General features: G+C 44.9%; 1 pseudogene; it reads left to right on the forward strand.

Annotated features, from left to right (window-relative positions):
* The first annotated feature begins 4,910 nt into the window (after nt 1-4,910).
* Nucleotides 4,911-12,291, forward strand: LOC128124956 (leukocyte immunoglobulin-like receptor subfamily B member 3; annotated as a pseudogene).
* Nucleotides 12,292-17,809: the final 5,518 nt, after the last annotated feature.

A 17,809-nucleotide genomic window follows, 5' to 3' on the forward strand; every position in this document is an offset into this window, starting at 1 on the left:
TAAAACACTGATTGGCCATTGGCTAGGCAGGAAGTGTAGGCGGGACAAGGAGGAGAATAAAGCTGGAAAGTGGAAGCCTGACTCAGAGAGACACTGCCAGCTGCCATCATGACAAGCAGCATGTGAAGATGCCGGTAAGCCACAAGCCATGTGGCAAGGTACAGACTTATAGAAATGGATTAATTTAAGCTGTAAGAACAGTTAGCAAGAAGTCTGCCACGGCCATACAGTTTGTAACCAATATAAGTCTCTGTGTTTACTTGGTCGGGTTTGAGCGGCTGTGGGACTGGCAGGTGAGAGAGATTTGTCCTGACTATGGGCCAGGCAGGAAAACTCAAGCAACAGATGACAATAAACTCTTTTCTGGACACTGCAGAACAGTTGAACATCTGAGCTCACAGTGAGTCATTGTGATGACATCTATAAGCCCCATGTAAGCTCAATGCAGAACAAATCCAGTACAGGGATGGGAGATGGGTACAAAGTCTCACCCAGAGATGAAGAGCTATTGGCATCTGATACCTACTGGGAGAGGCAGAGTCAGTTTTCTTTAATGGTGTGGCCCCTGGATATATGACCAAGACTATGGGAGCACAAATTGAGCTACATGGGAGGAAGAGAACAGAAAGTTATGTGTATAAGGAAAGGCAGTGGATTTTTGACAACTAACAGGTCACAGAAGGAATCAAAAAGAAAATCAGGTCAGTGAGGAAGGAACCAGCAAGGGACACTGAGGGATAAGGGAGGGGAGGGAGGGTGGATTCCATCAAAACACAATACATACTGATAGGACATTTTCAAAAGATTAAAATATTAAGCCCATGGCCAGGTTTGGTGGCCCATATCTTTAATCCAAACACTTGGAAGCAGAGGCAGGAGGATTTCTGTGAGTTCCAGCCTGGCATGGTCTACACAACCAGCTCCAGGACAGTCAGGGCTCCAAAGAGAGAGCCTGTTTCAAACAACAACACAAATAATTAAATGCATATGCATAAGAAAAATAGCATATGAAAAAATTTAAAGCAATATCAGAAATTTGGAATTACAGGGTAAAGTGGCTATAGCTCAGGGGTGTTGTATGGCTCAAGAGTAGTAGAATAATGGAGGCCCTGCCATCAATCCCTAGCAATAAAAAAGGAAATAAAATATTTATGGTGCATTCTCTGTCTCTTCAACTAGGTGGCCAAATAGACACCAACAGGTCTTTGTCAAGGTCCTGAAGGGTGAGACTATCACCCTTGAGCGATTCCATCAAGAACGGCAAGGCTGAGACCCAAGAGAAGGGAGGCATCCCACCTGACCAGCAGTGGCTGGTATTTGCCACCAGCAGATAAAAGGTAGCTGCACCCTGGCCAACAGCAAGGTCCACAAAGAGTCCCACCCTTCAGCTGGTGCTGCACCTGTGTGTTGGCATCAAAAAGCCATTCCTTTGCCAGTTTCTCCAGAAACACAACTGTGACAAGGCCACGCACTGCTGCCCACAAGTGCTGCACACACCTGTAGCCCCGTGTGGTCATCTGCCTCAAGAACAAGGGTGGCCACACCAACAGCCTGCACTGTGTAGAATGAATCCTAATTGGTCTTAATAAAAACCTGGAGCCAGATATCAGGATAAATGCAAAAGAACAGAGAGACAAAAGAGCAAGCCACAGCCACCACAGAGTTCTTACCTCTACTGAATCCCCAAAAACGCTGAGCTTCTGTCTTTATATTACTCTCTCTGCCCAGGCATCTCAATTCCTCTCTCTACCTCCCTAGTGCATGAGTGCCTCCTGAGTACTGAGATCACAGGCATGAGAATCCACGTGCTGGGATTAAAGGTGCATGCCACCTGTGCCTGGCCTCTGTTGTTAACTAGTGGCTGGCTCTGCCCTCTGATCTTGAGGCAAGCTTTATTTATTAGAGTACAAAGTACCACCACATTTCTCCCAGAAAGTCAAATAATGCTTGGATCTTGTTTGGCCCAATACACTCAGGATCCAGTGAATATTATTTCTTGCCTGATGCAGAAGGACTAAGGAAAGTGATGATGCTAAGATTGGGCTATTGACATGGATCAGTGTATAAGTGCTGCTGCCAATTTCAGCCCTGACTCTGATCTACATTATGCAAAGGAGATATCTGCCTTCAATAGAAATCTGAAGTCTATGGGTGTGCTGTGGCACATGCGAATGTACACACATAAAGAAGATAATAAGTGTAATTTATTATTATTAAATGATTGCAATTTAAAAAATTAAGTTTTAATAAATAAACAAGTGTAATTTAAGGTTATAATGAAAAGTACACACAACAAAAAGGAACAATCAACCAAAATAGAGGTACACATTTATAAACCAGCATTGAGACTATGAGGAAGAGGATTATAAATTTTATTCCATGTGGATGTACACAGTGAGACCCTTCACAGAATCCTTTAAACATTTTGAATATGAGGAATGATTTCACATTAAAAAAAATCTAAAAAGGAATAAAGCAAACTGTAGCTAAATGTTTTCCTGTGTCTTGCAGAATATCTGGCAGTCTCCTCTGTGAAGCATGAACCTGAAAGACCATCTCATCTTGCGAAGTTCAGTGGCCACTTTCTATGTGTCCTGCATGTCCAGTCGATACAACATTTTGTTAAGCATTCGAGGCAAGAACAGTTTCTTTTCCAAATGTCTATTTTTGCCAAGAAGAAGATAAACTCCATATGGAGTGTCTTTGACACCCATCTTTCTCTTTGAAGTAAAATGGTGCTGCCAGGAACAGATGTGTCTCACTGTCCAGAAAGTCTATGTTTTTAAAACATTTTAAATGCCATATTCTGTAGGTCTTTGAAGTGTTTGAAGGTCATCTACCTAATTGAATTATATCTATGTATACCTAGAAAACTTAACATGACTATAAGTTTGACTGTCATAGAAGACTAATTATTAATCTGTATTACTTAATTATCCATTAAAATTTAAATGAGTTACATAAACATAATACCATAAATGAGAGTAAATATATATATATATATAATAACAAAATTAACTCTAAATTTGTATCAATAAACTAAAATCTATACCAATGTAAAACAATTTTAACAAGTTGTTCTTTAAAAATAGGTTCAACAATCCACCTTTTTATCCTATCATATCTATATCCTGTATTCCATATTATATCCCCCTTTCTTCTTTTAGAAAGATATTGACTATGACCAATAACAACTTGTAACCAACAGCCTAAACAAAGACAAACATCCGTAACCCATTATTTGGGAATGTGGGCATAGTATTCTAGGTTACTTCCTGTATTCTTATGGGGACATAAAGAAAATTAAGAATTATGGTCAAGCCCTGACTGGAGTAGTCTGTGAGGCTGTATTCTCTGAGCCAGTTGCCTTGAAGTTGATTTTGGATGTTGGATGATCTGTGATATGGTGCTATTGGAGAGCTTTCAGGGGGTCTTGGCTGGTCAAACCACATTAGCCTGGAAGCAATACACAGATTCTCATCTTCTGTGGAAACAAAAGTACAACCTTTTTTCCAAAGCAATGCATCCTTAGACATAGATATTGAAATCAAGATATCTTTAAAATATACATATTGATTTAACTCAGCAGCTTTTACAATTAAATGTCTCTGTGCAGTTAAAAATCCCAAAGACAACATAATCCAGACTCTCTGTGTAATATTCACTTTTTGTGGCTTATTTTTTTATATTACCTTTACTGTCTCCTTAAGGACTTTATATAACTGTATATTTATTTTCTTCTCTCTTCCAAGCCTATGTACCTTTTTACACACATTGTAAACCATTTAAAGTCTTATTCTCTCTGAGTCTGTCTTATTGTGAATCTATTGCTTTAAACTGCAGAGTGACTAGGAATGAAATGGCAACTTTGGGTCTACGCTTCCATCTACCAGGGTGTAGCCCAGAAACCTCTTTTTAAAATTTTTTTAGTAGCAAAAGCTATATCCACTATGCACCATGTTGTGTGGCTTGCAGAAACCTCTGTGTAACTTGGCAGGAATCTGCCATGCTTTAGCTCCAGCCCACATGCCATGAACCCGCCACAGACAGAGGTCACATCATTGTACCTAGGACCACCAAGAGCTGCATGCACTAGGAAGGTGCTCTTAGCTACATTTATAATCTCTTCTTAAGCCCTCTCAGATTTTAGGTGGAAACTCTTGTGGGTGCCATTTGTAACAGAAAGTTTTCCTGTGCCTGCTAGGCTCCTGTGGCCTTGCAGTTCCACAGCCACTAAGACCCAAATGAACACACAGAGTCTTACATTAATTATGAACTGCATGGCCTACTGGCTCAGGCACCTCATTAGCTATATCTTACATCTTAAATTAACCCATTTCTATAAATCCATACTTTGCCACATGGCTTGTGGCTTACCCTTATCTTTATATCTTGCTTCTCCTGGCCCTCCGATCAGCAGCTGGCAGCACCTCCCCTGTTCTGCCTTTCTCCTTCCTCCTCTCTAGTTAGAATGTCCTGCCTAAACTTATTCTGCTTCACCATTGGCCAAACAGCTTTATTTATTAACCAAACAGAGCAACACATATTCATAACTTGCAGAACGACATCTCCATCAGCAAATGCATATATAAATTTTTGTATTTCTTAAGTGTAATATTTAGACATGTCTGCTAATTCGTCATTTCCACTTGGCACTGACAAAGGTAAGGACAGACAAAATAGACAAAGAATTGAGTGCAGAGTCTACGACCTGACCTAGACACAGCCTTGGGGAAGTTAGAGCCTGGTGCCTGAGGAGGGCACTTCCCCTTCCTGTGGGGCTGCTCCAGTATAAGCATGTCATGGGGAGTGCCCTGCCTCCAGAGGCCACACCCTATGTCTCCTGTCCCTCCGGTCAGTCTCTATAACGCTGCCCATGAGCACAGTTGCAGCCTCCAGAAGGAGATGCCATGACCTTCACCTACACAGCCCTGCTCTGTTTGGGTGAGATGTGGAGATGGGGAGGGGATACTGTGGTCTAGTGTTGATGCTGCCCCACAGCCTAGCATGGCTCATGAGGAAAATCCAGGGTCTCAGGAGGTTCTGCAGTTGGGAGGAACTGCTCAAGCTTCAGGGACAAACCTCTCACAGGGAACTCTCTTCCAGGACTGACTCTGGGCCTGGGGACCCCAGTGCTGGCAGGTGAGTGAGTGTCTGCAGATGTCCTGACCTTCAGTTCTCATCGTTCCTGCAGCCATGCCTGGGCAGTGAGGATGGAGAACAACACATGTGTGCTGACCCTGGGGATGGCTGGAGGGTTGGGGTTGGAGCTGCAATCTGATGGCTGTCCTGGGTCCTAGTTGCTGTTTTCCTTACAGAGGCCCTCCCTAAGCCTGTCCTCACAGTACAGCCAGACTCTGTGGTCCACAAGCAAACTACACTGACCTTCTTGTGTGATGGGACCACAGAAGGCAAAGCATACAGATTCTATAAAGGAGAATATAAAAAACTAAGTCACACAGAGATTCCACAGAATCCTAAGAACAAAGTTGAATTCTCAATCTCAAAAATAGACCACCAGCATGCAGGACAATATCAATGTCAGTATCATAATCTTAATGGATGGTCAGAGTACAGTGACTCCCTGGATATGGTGGTGATAGGTAAGAGGACCCCACAGGGTCCTCAGCCTCCAATTGACTGTCAAGAAGTGGGTATGTTCACAGGGCTACCTCCACCTCACAGCCATAGAAGATAACGAAGCCTGATACATTTAACTGATTCCTGTTTCTCTTCTAGGAGTCTACAGTAAACCCAGCCTGTCAGCCCACCCCAGTCCTGTGGTGACTGAAGGGGGGAATGTCACCCTCCAGTGTGTCTCAAGGCAGCCATATCACTGGTTCATTCTGATGAAGGAAGGACCACAGAATCTCTCCTGGACAATGGACTCACAGTATAGCTACTATACTAAGCAGTTCCATGCTCTGTTCTCTGTGGGCCCTGTGACCTCCAGTCAAAGGTGGACTCTCAGATGCTACAGCTTTAACAAGAAGAGCCCACAAGTGTGGTCAGAACCTAGTGACCCCCTGGAGCTCCTGGTCTCAGGTGAGGAACCCCAGCCTTTCCCTAGAATGATGTTGAAGTGATACAGGTGCTCAGGCAGGCCTTGGTGTGTGGTGTGTCTGAGGACCCAGGGCTCCAGAGCCCATTGACACAGTGTGTAGGAGACAGTGGAACTCACATACAGAATCCAAGGCAGAGTGACAGCAAAGTCCAGGAGGTCAGGACAGAGATGAATCCTTATGGGGCCATCTATTACTCTGGATCAGTTCATGTACCATCCACAACAGCTCAGGAAACCATGCAGAAGTGAGTGAGGAAGAGTTGTAGGAGCCAGAGCACTCAGGACACCAGGAGAACACGGCCCACAGAATCAACTAAGCAGGGATCATAAGAGTTTACAGATGCTGAAGAAGCAACCACAGAGCCTGCATGGGTCTGTCCTGGGCCCTCTGCACACATGCTGGGGTTGTTTATCTTGGGCGTTTTGTTTTGTTTAGAATTTCACTGTGTAGCCCTGCCTGTCCTGGAACTCATTCTGTAGACCATGCTGGCCTTGAACTCACAGAGATCTGCCTGCATCTCTTTCCTAAGTGCTGGAATTAAAGGCATGCACCACCACTGCCTGGCTAGTTTGGGATTTTTGTTAGACTCATAACAACAGGAGTGGGGATGTCTCAGATTCTTTTGCCTGCACAAGGGATCTTTTTCCTCTTACTGGGTTGACTTGTCCAGCCTTAATATGAGCGTGTGTGGCCGGGCGGTGGTGGCGCACGCCTTTAATCCCAGCACTCGGGAGGCAGAGCCAGGCAGATGTCTGTGAGTTCGAGGCCAGTCTGGCCTACCAAGTGAGTTCCAGGAAAGGTGCAAAACTACACAGAGAAACCCTGTCTCGAAAAAACCAAAAAAAAAAAAAAAATGAGGGTGTGTGGCTAGTCTTACTGCATGCTGTTATTCTGTGTTCAGTTAATATCACTGGGAAACATGTTCTTTTCTGAAGGGAAACAGAGGAGCTGTGGATCTGGGGGAGAGGGGAAGTAGGGAGGCTGCTGTCAGGATGTGTTGTATGAGAGAAAAATAAATTAAAAAGAAAAAACTGCCATCTGCAACTGTGACTTTCTCTGTGCCACATTCATAAAGACCTACCTTCTCTCCTACTTCTTTGCAGGGACCCTCCACAAACCCACCATCAAAGCTGAGCCAGGCTCTGTGGTCACCTCAGAAAGCCCCATGACCATCTGGTGTGAGGGGAGCCTGTATACAGAAATATGTGTTCTACATAAAGAGGGAAGCCAAAAACCCTGGGGCACACAGACCCCAGAGAAGCCTGAGAACAAGGCCAAGTTCTCCATCCTTTCTGTGACACTGCAACACATGGGACAATATCGCTGTTACTGTTACAGCTCAGCTGGCTGGTCAGAGCGCAGTGACCCCCTGGAACTGGTGGTGACAGGTGAGGGGACAGTCAGGGTCTTAGCCCCAGGCTCTGCTCTCAGGAATATTTCTCTCCTACAGCCTAGATCTGAAGAACACTGTGGCTGTGTGAGTCCATGGAACTGTCTGCCTCCTTCTCTCCTAGGAATCTACTACAATAAACCCAGCCTGACAGCCCTGCCCAGGCCTGTGGTGACCTTAGGAGGGAACATGACCCTCCAGTGTGTCTCCAAGGAAGGATATGATAAACTTGTTCTCACCAAGGAAGATCAGAAGTTCCTCAGCTCCATGAACTCACAGTTTATACACGGTATTATGCAGTGGCAAGCTTTGTTCTCTATAGATCATGTAACACAAGACCACAGAGGGACATTCAGATGTTATGGTTACTACAAACAAACTCCACATTTGTGGTCAGTACCCAGTGAGGCCCTGGAAATACACATCTCTGGTGAGTCAGCCCCAACATTAAACAATCCTGTCCCACTGGGTAGTTGCAGGTAAAGAGTGGCTGTGGAATAGCCTGGTGGCTGAGCCAGAGCCCCACTCCTGGGGAGAAGAAGTGATGTGTGCAGGGCAGGAAGAGAGGGGATAAGTGTTTGGTAAAAACCAGCTCCTCAATCACTAGCCTGTGACCTTCCCTCTAGGTCTGTCCAAGAAGCCCTCCTTGCTGACTCACCAAGGACATATCCTGGATCCTGGAAAGCACCTCACCCTGCAGTGTTACTCTGATGTCAACTATGACAGATTTGCCTTGTTGAAGGTTGGAGAAACTGACTTCACCCAGCATGGTGTCCAGTGGACCCAGAGTGGCCTCTCCTTGGCCAACTTCACACTGGGCCCTGTGAGCAGCTCTACAGGAGGCCAATACAGATGCTATGGTGCAAACAACCTCTCCTCCATGTGGTCAGCCTCCAGTGACCCCCTGGACATCCTGATCACAGGTAAGAAAATAAATAGATTCCCTCAGGTATTATACCTCTGCTTTGGCTCTCCTGGGGGAGTTAAGGAGGTGATGGCTAGAATGAGGTACAGGGATCTTATTCAGGAACAAATGCAGAGATAGGGGAGCAGGAAAGGGGCTCAGGCAGAGAAAAGAGACAGAGTCCCAGGTACTCAGGGAATGCCCAGGTGAGGTGTCATCTCAGAACATTGAAGGCAGCCTCTCATCATCCCTCTTCTCTTCAGGACATTTTTCTGTCAGTCTTTCCCTCTCAGTGAAGCCTAACTCCACAGTACACTCTGGAGACAATGTGACCCTGCTGTGCCAGTTACCATACAAAGTGGACACTTTCATTCTGTGCAGGGAGGGAGCAGCCCACCAACCCCAGCAACTAAAATCAAAGTCTGAAGCTTAGGAGTTTCAGGCAGAATTCTCTATGAGTTATGTGACCTCTGCCCTCTTGGGCACCTAGAGGTGCTATGGTTCCCAAGACTCATCTCCCTACCTCTTGTCACATGACAGTTCCCCTGTGGAACTCACTGTCTCAGGTGAGGTGACCTTGAACTCTCAGGGTGACTTACAATCCGAACCCTGGACAGCCCTTGACTTGGGTGGGATTAAGGGGACAATAGGAAGGTTTGTCAGAAGTCACTTTCCCTGCCAGAGAAGTGGATGCCAACAGCGGTCCTTCTAGTAATGTCCACTCCATCCTTTATTGAAATCTAGGTTTGGGGTAGACAGCATGAGAATCTTGGAAATGTTACAGGGCAAATGTATGACAGTGAACAGAGACAGGTCCCTAGTTTAGCATCTAACCCTTTCCGGCCTCTGGTTCATTTTCCTAGGACCCATTGGAACCTCCAGCTTACCACCCTTAACGCCCATGCCAACATCTGGTGGGTATCAGGCACCTCAGTGCAGGGAGTATGCTCCATCCACTCATTGCCTAGGAGTTCTTAGCCCAACAATGTCTTCATATCTCTGTCACTTTAGCTTGTGTGTGAGGGAGGCAAAAAGAGATCCCAACAGAGTTCCCAAAGACCCAGGACTTAGAGGCTGGGATACAGAAGGTGGCATCCAGAGAGAGATAGATGTTCTGGCTCTGTCTGGAGGAAGGGGCAGGTAGGTGATATGGAGATCAGGGATCCCAGGCATTTGCCTCCCCATCCTGCCTCTAAGGCCCTAAGAACAAACCTCTCACCTGCATGGAGTCAGGCCCCGAGGGCTAACAAGGACGCTTTTGGAAGGTGGGGCCCATCTGGAGATGCTGACTGGGACCAGCCTTTCCCTTTCTGGATTGGCTGCTGTTTCTCTGAGTAAAAACGGGAGAAGCCTGGTCCACATGTCTGAATTTCTTTCAGGGCTGGCCTTGGCTGTGACCTCTCCTGACAAAGGAGTCCCCCAGAACCTGATTCTGCAGTGGGTCTATCCCACAGTGGTGGTGGCATGTGCAAGGGTGGGGCATGGGGCCAGGGCAGGGCATTCAGGCTCCTTCCCTCCAAATCATGAGGCTCAGCTCAGGTGGAGAGAAAAGAGATGGAAGTAAGAGTCCCTGGGTTCAAATCCCAGCTCTGCCACTTCCAGTCAGGTGATCTGAGGCAGGTGAACTGTGGGGACAGAAAAAGAGACAATTCTTTGTTGATTGATTGTGAGGATGGAGAAGATGAGTGCAAAGACCCAACATGCGTCTGTCACACAGTAGGTACTCAGTTAAGCAGCAACATTCCCCACTCATGACGTCACTTGTGTCTCAGGACTGGAAGGGTACCTGAAGGCTCTGGTTGGAGTCTCTGTGGCCTTCCTCCTGTTCCTCTTCATCCTCATCTTCTTCCTTCTCCGACAACGGCATCAGGGAAAATTCAGGAAGGATGGTGAGTAAGGTGTGGGTGACCTGGGTCTCAGGTGGTGGTAGCTTCCCCTGTGAACAGCCAAACAGGGGATCAGGACACCAGCCCCAGGGAAACCTCTAACAGGCTGGGTAGTTTAGAAACACTTGCAGATCTCAGATCAGAAAGATCATGATCTCAGAACCTGTGCAATGTCAGGTGTTCTGTGAGCTTCACCATGGCCTGGGACATTCGCTCACTCACCCATGATGTAAAGGTCCCTTCCTTCCTTCCTTCCTTCCTTCCTTCCTTCCTTCCTTCCTTCCTTCCTTCCTTCCTTCCTTCCTAACTTCCTTCCTTCCTTCCTTCCTTCCTTCCTTCCTTCCTTCCTTCCTTCCCTGTACATGCCTGGGGGAGGGGGAGGCTGAGACTCTTCTCTCTCTTGCAGCCCAGAAAGATATGGAATTGCAACTTCCTGCAGGAGCTGCGGAGCCAGTGTTCAGAGAAAGAGGCTCCCAGAATAGGTAACTCATGACCAGAGACATAGACCCCCACCTTCCTGACACACCTCACTGCCAACTGACATCTTCTTGTCTCTCCAGATACAATCCAGCTACTGCCACCCAGGAAGAAAGCCTTTGTAAGATAAAGAGGATCCTGGGGAGGGAGATGTCTGAGGACTCAGCATTGCAGGGGAGGTGGAGAGGCTCTGGGGTCCTTGCTATTTGGGTCTGAACTTCATACTATGAACCCAGGGATGTGAAAATATGCCCTGTTCTCTGTTCCCACTTGGGGCAATGTAGGAGACTAGAGGTCTGAGATATCCCAGACCCTGGTCAGGAGACATTCTGCTTGTTCTTCTGACAGATGCTTCAGTGGAGGACATGCAGCCTGAGGATGGTGCCAAGCTGGACAGTTGGGTGAGGTCCCTGTCCCTATCTGCAGTGCTAAGGACTTAGGGCCTATTTTAGTCCAGGGCTGGGGCTCTTTCTTCTCCCTCTCTTGGCCCTCAGAAGCAACCACAGCTGACTTTTCCTTCTCTTTTGCAAGTTCAACCTGCCTCACTCTTTTCTGTTTTTCCTGGGATCAGGTGTCTCATTGTTCCTATCTGCTTTCTGGCTCCTTGAAATCTGTCTAGTTGTCTTTGGAGGAGGCAGCCCAGATGGAAAAGCCCACAGAAATAAACATCTAAGGGACTAGCAGTTGCAGGCAGGAACCAAAGGGACTTGGGCAGGATCATGTGGGATTTTGTTTTGTGTGTGTGGATATTTTACAAGCATGTATGTCTCTGCATCACATGCCTGCATGGTGCTCTCAGAAGTCAGAATAGAGTGTCAGTAACCTAGAACGAGAGTTACAGATGAATGTAGGTTGCTATGTGTGTTCTGAGAACCATCTGGATCCTCTGCAATAGTAGTCAGTACTCTTAACCACAGAGCCATCTCTCCAACCCCCAGAAATGTATTTTCAGGAAGATCTGTGGGGGTACAGCCAGTACAGCAAGGTGTAGAATGTCAGGATAAGAGGCCAGGACTGGAGGAAGGAAGCCCCAGAAGATCGCATCAGGGATGCTGTCATCTAAATGGGTCACTCTGGTCATGCTGTGGAAAACTGGCCAGAGCTCCCCAGGGGAACAGGGAGACACTGTCTGTCCCTCACTACTTCCCTGCTACAGAGACCAGCTGAGGAAGACCGCCAGGGAGAGACATATGGCCAGGTGAAAGGCTCCAGGCTCAGGAGGGCAGGAGCTGTCCTTCCTTCTGTCATATCTGGAGAAGTCCTGGACACCAAAGATGGACAAGCAGAAGATGACAGAGAGATGGACAGTCAGATGGGTCCTGTCCTCCCCTGGCCTTCAGGTTTCCCCAAGCCAAGCATAAACCTTCCTCTCACTCTCTCCCACTCCAGGCTGCTGAATCTGAGGAGCCCCAGGATGTGACCTATGCCCAGCTGTGTATCAGGTCACTCAGAGAGGGGACAGCTGCACCTCCTACCTCCCAGGCAGGGGAAGCCCCAGAGGAGTCCAGTGTATATGCTGCTCTGGCAGTCACTCAACCGGGTTCTGTTCCCAGTAACAAGGAGCAATGACCCTGTGCCTGCTGGGAGACCTAAGAATGATCTTCAAGGGATTTTGTGAACTTTTGGGGACCTGATTGTATTTTAACTAACTTCATACATTTTGGAAATAAAGCAGATTTCTCAATAATCAAGTGAAATGAGAAACTAAATAGAAGGGAATGGTTTCACACTGAGTACTAATTTTAATGACATTACTCATCAAAGCCATGAAATGAGAAAATTTACAGGTTTGGTTGTATAGATCCATAATCCCAAAGCCAGGGAGGCTGAGGTAGGAGAATTGCCTTTGTTTTGTGGTTATCTTGGCATACCTACTGAATTTCATGCCTGCCTGGGCTACAGAATGAAACATGTTTCAAACATTAATCATCAAAGGCCAGGGTGGAGGTACGCAATTGAAATCCTAGCTCTTTGAAGCCATGGACAGGAGGATCAAGAAGTGAAGGTCATCTTCACCTACATAGCACAGGAGTAAGAGGCCAGCCTGGAACACATGTGATGCTGTTTGAAAATAAATAAGGCAGGCATCATGGCGTATGCCTTCAATCTCAGCACTTAGGAGGTAGAGACAGGCAGGTCTCCCTGAGTTCAAGGTCAGCTGGTCTAATAGTGAGTTCTATGTAGTCAGAGCTAATAGAGAAACCTTGTGTGAAAGAATAAATAAGTAAAACAAGGCCAGTGAGATGGTAGTAAAGGTACTTGCCACCAAGCCTGATATCCTAAGTTCAATGAGCAGGAGTAGGGGAAGGAGAAAACTGACACTCACTAATTGTTCTATGACCTCCACCTAAGTACTTCTTGTCCTCCCCCACTCAAGAAATTTATAAAACAGTTTAAATAACTAATTAATAATCACAGATGAAAGCAGGGTATGGTGGTGTAGGCCTGTGATCCCAACAGTGCTGGCCTCAAACTTGCTGTCCTTCTGACTCAGTTCCTAGTATGTACAACCATATATTTACTTTATTTTCTTATAGGTTTATTGTGTTTTATGTATGTGTATGAATATGTGTCTGTGTGTTTTTATGCCGTGTGTATATGGGTGCCCATTGGAGGCCAGAGTGGACATTGGAGCTGGAGTTATAGGTGTTTATGAGCTACATGCTGTGGGTTCTGGGAACAAAACTCAGGTCCTCAGCAAGACCAATGCATGCCGTTAACAACAGGGCCTCCTTTCTAGCCTCCCTACATTCATTAAAAGTGCAATAATAGCTCAGTCATTGGAGCCCCAGGGACCACTCAGCTCCTTCTTTCCCTGCCACCCTCACCGAGAAAATGATCATCTGTGACACCAGTGGCCACCGGAGTCATAAGCCCACCCTGCACCAACTGGGAACTGATAAGACCCCATCTCTGGACAGACCAGTCTCTAGCCCCTAGGCCACAGGGGTACGTTCTGTGCCCCTCCCCCCAGCCATTGGAGCCCCAGGGACCAGGCAGCTGCCTCCTCCCCTGCCCCCTCAACAAGAAAACAGCCCTGTGTAACACCAGTGAAAACTGGAGTCATAAGCCCACCCTGCACCATTTGGGAACAGTTAAGGCCCTGTCTCCAGATTGGGTAGACCAGGTCCCTAGCCAGTAGGACCCGGGGGCACATTCCCTTCCCCTCACCCATGCCATTGGAGCCCCAGAGACCAGACAGCTACTTCTTCCCCCACCCCTCACCAAGAAAACCATTACCTGTGACACCGGTGGAGTCCTAAGCCCACCCTGTACCAATTGGGAATAGCTCCTCCCTGAGACAGAGCCCCCTAGTGCCCAGTGAACTAAGAGCTATTCCCTGAAACACAGAATCCATCAGCACTGATTGGACCAAGAGCTTCCCTTAGACCAAGAGCTCCCATTAGACCAAGAGTATCAATTAGACCAAGAGAGGCTCCCTCAGACACAGGCAATACTTCCATGGAGTGGAAGAAGAGCTGGGTAGACACCAGTGCAAAAATACAGTATGGTGATATTTTATTTGTGCTGAAATGTGATTTTATTCGTATGTTAATAAAGTTGCCTGGGGATCAGAGCTAAGATCAAGCCATTAAGCAGAAGTCTGGTAGTGGTAGCACATGCCCTTAATCCAATCACATGGCAAGCAGAATCTCTGTGTGTTCAAGGACACAGCCAGCATGGTGACATATGCCTTTAATCTCAGTACCAACTATAGAGGCCTGGGGGTCTGTATAGAAAGGCAATGATAGGAAGTCATGTGGTTGGGTTTACAGCCAATGAGAAGGCAGAACAGAAAGGCAATAAAAAGACATGACACAAGTCTCAGGGGAAGGATACCAGCCAGTGGTAGGATAATGTCAACTTAGCTCTTGCCTACTGCTCCATCTCTGGGCTTTTAACTCTTTATTTGGCTCTGTGTTTCTTATTTAATAAGACCGCTTAGAATTACACCTACAATACAGTCAACAACATAAAGACCAATATGGCACCATCAGAAAATAGTGGTTCTACATCAGCAAGACCTGAACAACCCAAAGTAGAAGAAGCAGAAAAAAAATCAACCTTAAAAATGACTTTAAGAAGATGATAGAGGCCTTTAAAGAAGAAATAAAAATTTCCATTAAAGAAATCAAAGAAAAGACAAACAAAAAATTGGAAGAAATCAACAAAGACATTGAAAAAACAATTAAAAATTGGAAGAAATCAATAAATCCCTTAAGAAAGCCAAGAAAACCAAGAAAAAGCAATTAAATGGGTGAAGGAAACAGTCCAAGATATGAAAACTGAAATAGAGGCAATACAGAAGACACAAACTGAGGGAATGCTAGAAATAAAAAACATGAGTGAATGAACAGGAACTACATATGAAAGCATAACCAACAGAATGCAAGAGATGGAAGAGAGAGTCTCTGATGTTGAAGATACTATAAACCAAATAGATTCATCAGTCAAAGAAAACCTTAAAGCCAAAAAAGTCATAACACAAAATATCCAGGAAATATGCAATACCATGAAAAGACCAAACTGAAAAATAATAGGGATAGAAGGAGAAGAATACCAACTCAAAGGCACAAAAAAATATATTCAACACATACAAGAAAACTTCCCCAACCTAAAGAAGTAAATGCCTATGAAGATAAAAGAAGCCTAAAGAACACCAAATAGATTGAATCAAAGCAAAAACAGCCCATGACACATAATATCAAACCACTAAACATACAGAATAAAAAAAGTGTTAAGAGCTGCAAAAGAAAAAGGACAAGTAACATATAAAGGCAGAGCCATCAGAATAACACCTGACTTCTCAATGGAGAATCTGAAAGCCAGAAGGCCCTGGACAGATGTTATGCAGACACTAAGAGACCATGGATGCCAACACAGATTATTATATCCAGCAAAACGCTCAATGGAGTAAACAAAATATTCCATGATAAAACCAGACTTAAACAATATCTCTCCACAAATCCAGCCCTACAGAAAGGACTTGAAGGAAAAATCCAACCTAAGGAAGTTAGATACTCCCATGAAAACAACGGCAATAGATAGTCCCACACCAACAAATACACAAAGAAGAGAAACACACAACACTACCAACAAAAAATAACAGGAATTAACAATCACTGGTGATTAATATCCATTGATATCAATGGTCTCAACTTGCCTATAAAAAGACGCAGGCTAACAGAATGGATATGGAAACAGGATCCATCCATCTGTTGCATACAAGAAACACAATTCAACTTCAAAGACACACACTACCTCAGAGTAAAAGGCTGGGGAAAGACTTTGCAATCAAATTGACTTAAGAAGCAAGCTGGTGTAGCTATCCTAATATCTAATATCTAATAAAGTAGACTTCAAACTAAAATCAATAGAAAGAGATCAGAAAGGACATTACATATTTATCACAGGGAAAATCCAAAAGATGAAGTCTCAATTCCCTGAATATTTATGCACCAAATACAAGGGAACGCACATATGTAAAAGAAACATTACTAAAGCTTAAATCACACATCAAACTCCATCCACTAGTAGTGAGAGATTTCAACACCGAACTCTCACCACAGGATAGATCTGCCAGATAAATTTAACAGAGAAATAAGGGAAATAACAGAAGTTATGATTCAAATGGACTTAATAGATATCTATAGAATATTCCACCTTAACACAAAAGTATATACCTCCTTCTCAGTACCCCATGGTACACTATGAAAGCAGTGCTAAGAGGAAAATTCATAGCACTAAATGCACACATAAAGAAGATAGAGAAATATCACATTAGTGATGTAACAGCACACCTGAAATCTCTACAACAAAAAGAAGCAAACTCACCCAAGAGGAATAAATGCCAGAAAATAATCAAATTAGGGCTGAAATCAATGAAATAGAAACAAAGTGAACAATACAAAGAATCAATGAAAAAAGGAGTTGGTTCTATGGAAAAAAATCAACAAAATAGACAAGCCCTTATGCAAATTAACAATAAGGCAGAGAGAGAGCATCCAAATTAACAAGATGAGAAATGAAAAGGGAGACATGCATAACTGGATATCAACGTGTAGAAGGCTGCAAATAGATCCATATCTGTCACCGTGCACAAAACTGAGGTCCAAGTGGATCAAAGACCTCAACATAAATCCAGCTACTCTGAACCTGCTAGAAGAGAAAGTAGGAAGTAGTCTTGAACGCATTGGCATAGGAGATCACTTCCTAAATATAACACCAGTACCACAGACACTGAGAGAAACAATCAATCAATGGGACCTCTTGAAACTGAGAAGGTTTGTAGAGCAAAGGATACGGTCAACAAGGCAAAGCGACAGCCTACAGAATGGGAAAAGATCTTCAGCAACCCCACATCTGACAGAGAACTGATATCCAGAATATAGAAGGAACTCAAGAAATTAGACATCAAAATGCCCAATAGTCCAATTAAGAAATGGGCTACAGAACTAAACAGAGAATTCTCAACAGAGGAAACTCAAATGGCTGAAAGACATTTAAGGAATTGCTCAACATCCCTAATCATCAGGGAAATGCAAATCAAAACAACTCTGAGATACCACCTTATGCCTGTCAGAATGGCTAAGATCAAAAACACTGAAGACACCTTATGCTGGAGAGGATGTGGAGCTAGGGGAACTCTCCTCCACTGCTGGTGGGAATGCAAGCTTGTACAAACACTTTGGAAAACAATATGGCGCTTTCTTAGAAAATTGGGAATCAATCTTCTCCAAGATCCAGCTATACCACTCTTGGGCATATACCCAAGGAATCCTCAATCATACCACAAGGGCACTTGCTCAGCTATGTTCATATCAGCATTGTTTGTAATAGCCAGCACATGGAAACAGCCTAAATGCCCTTCAACTGAAGAATGGATAAATAAAATGTGGTACATATACACAATGGAATACTACTCGGCAGAGTAAAAGAATGACATGATGAGGTTTGCAGGCAAATGGATGAATCTAGAAAAATCATCCTGAGTGAGGTAACCCAGACTCAGAAAGACAAACATGGTATGTACTCACTCATAGGAGGATACTATATGTAAAACAAAGATGACTAAACTGCTACTCAC

The sequence above is a fragment of the Peromyscus californicus genome, unplaced genomic scaffold, assembly GCF_007827085.1.
Source record: "Peromyscus californicus insignis strain IS unplaced genomic scaffold, ASM782708v3 Scaffold_4__1_contigs__length_199733344, whole genome shotgun sequence".
Taxonomy (NCBI): domain Eukaryota; kingdom Metazoa; phylum Chordata; class Mammalia; order Rodentia; family Cricetidae; genus Peromyscus; species Peromyscus californicus.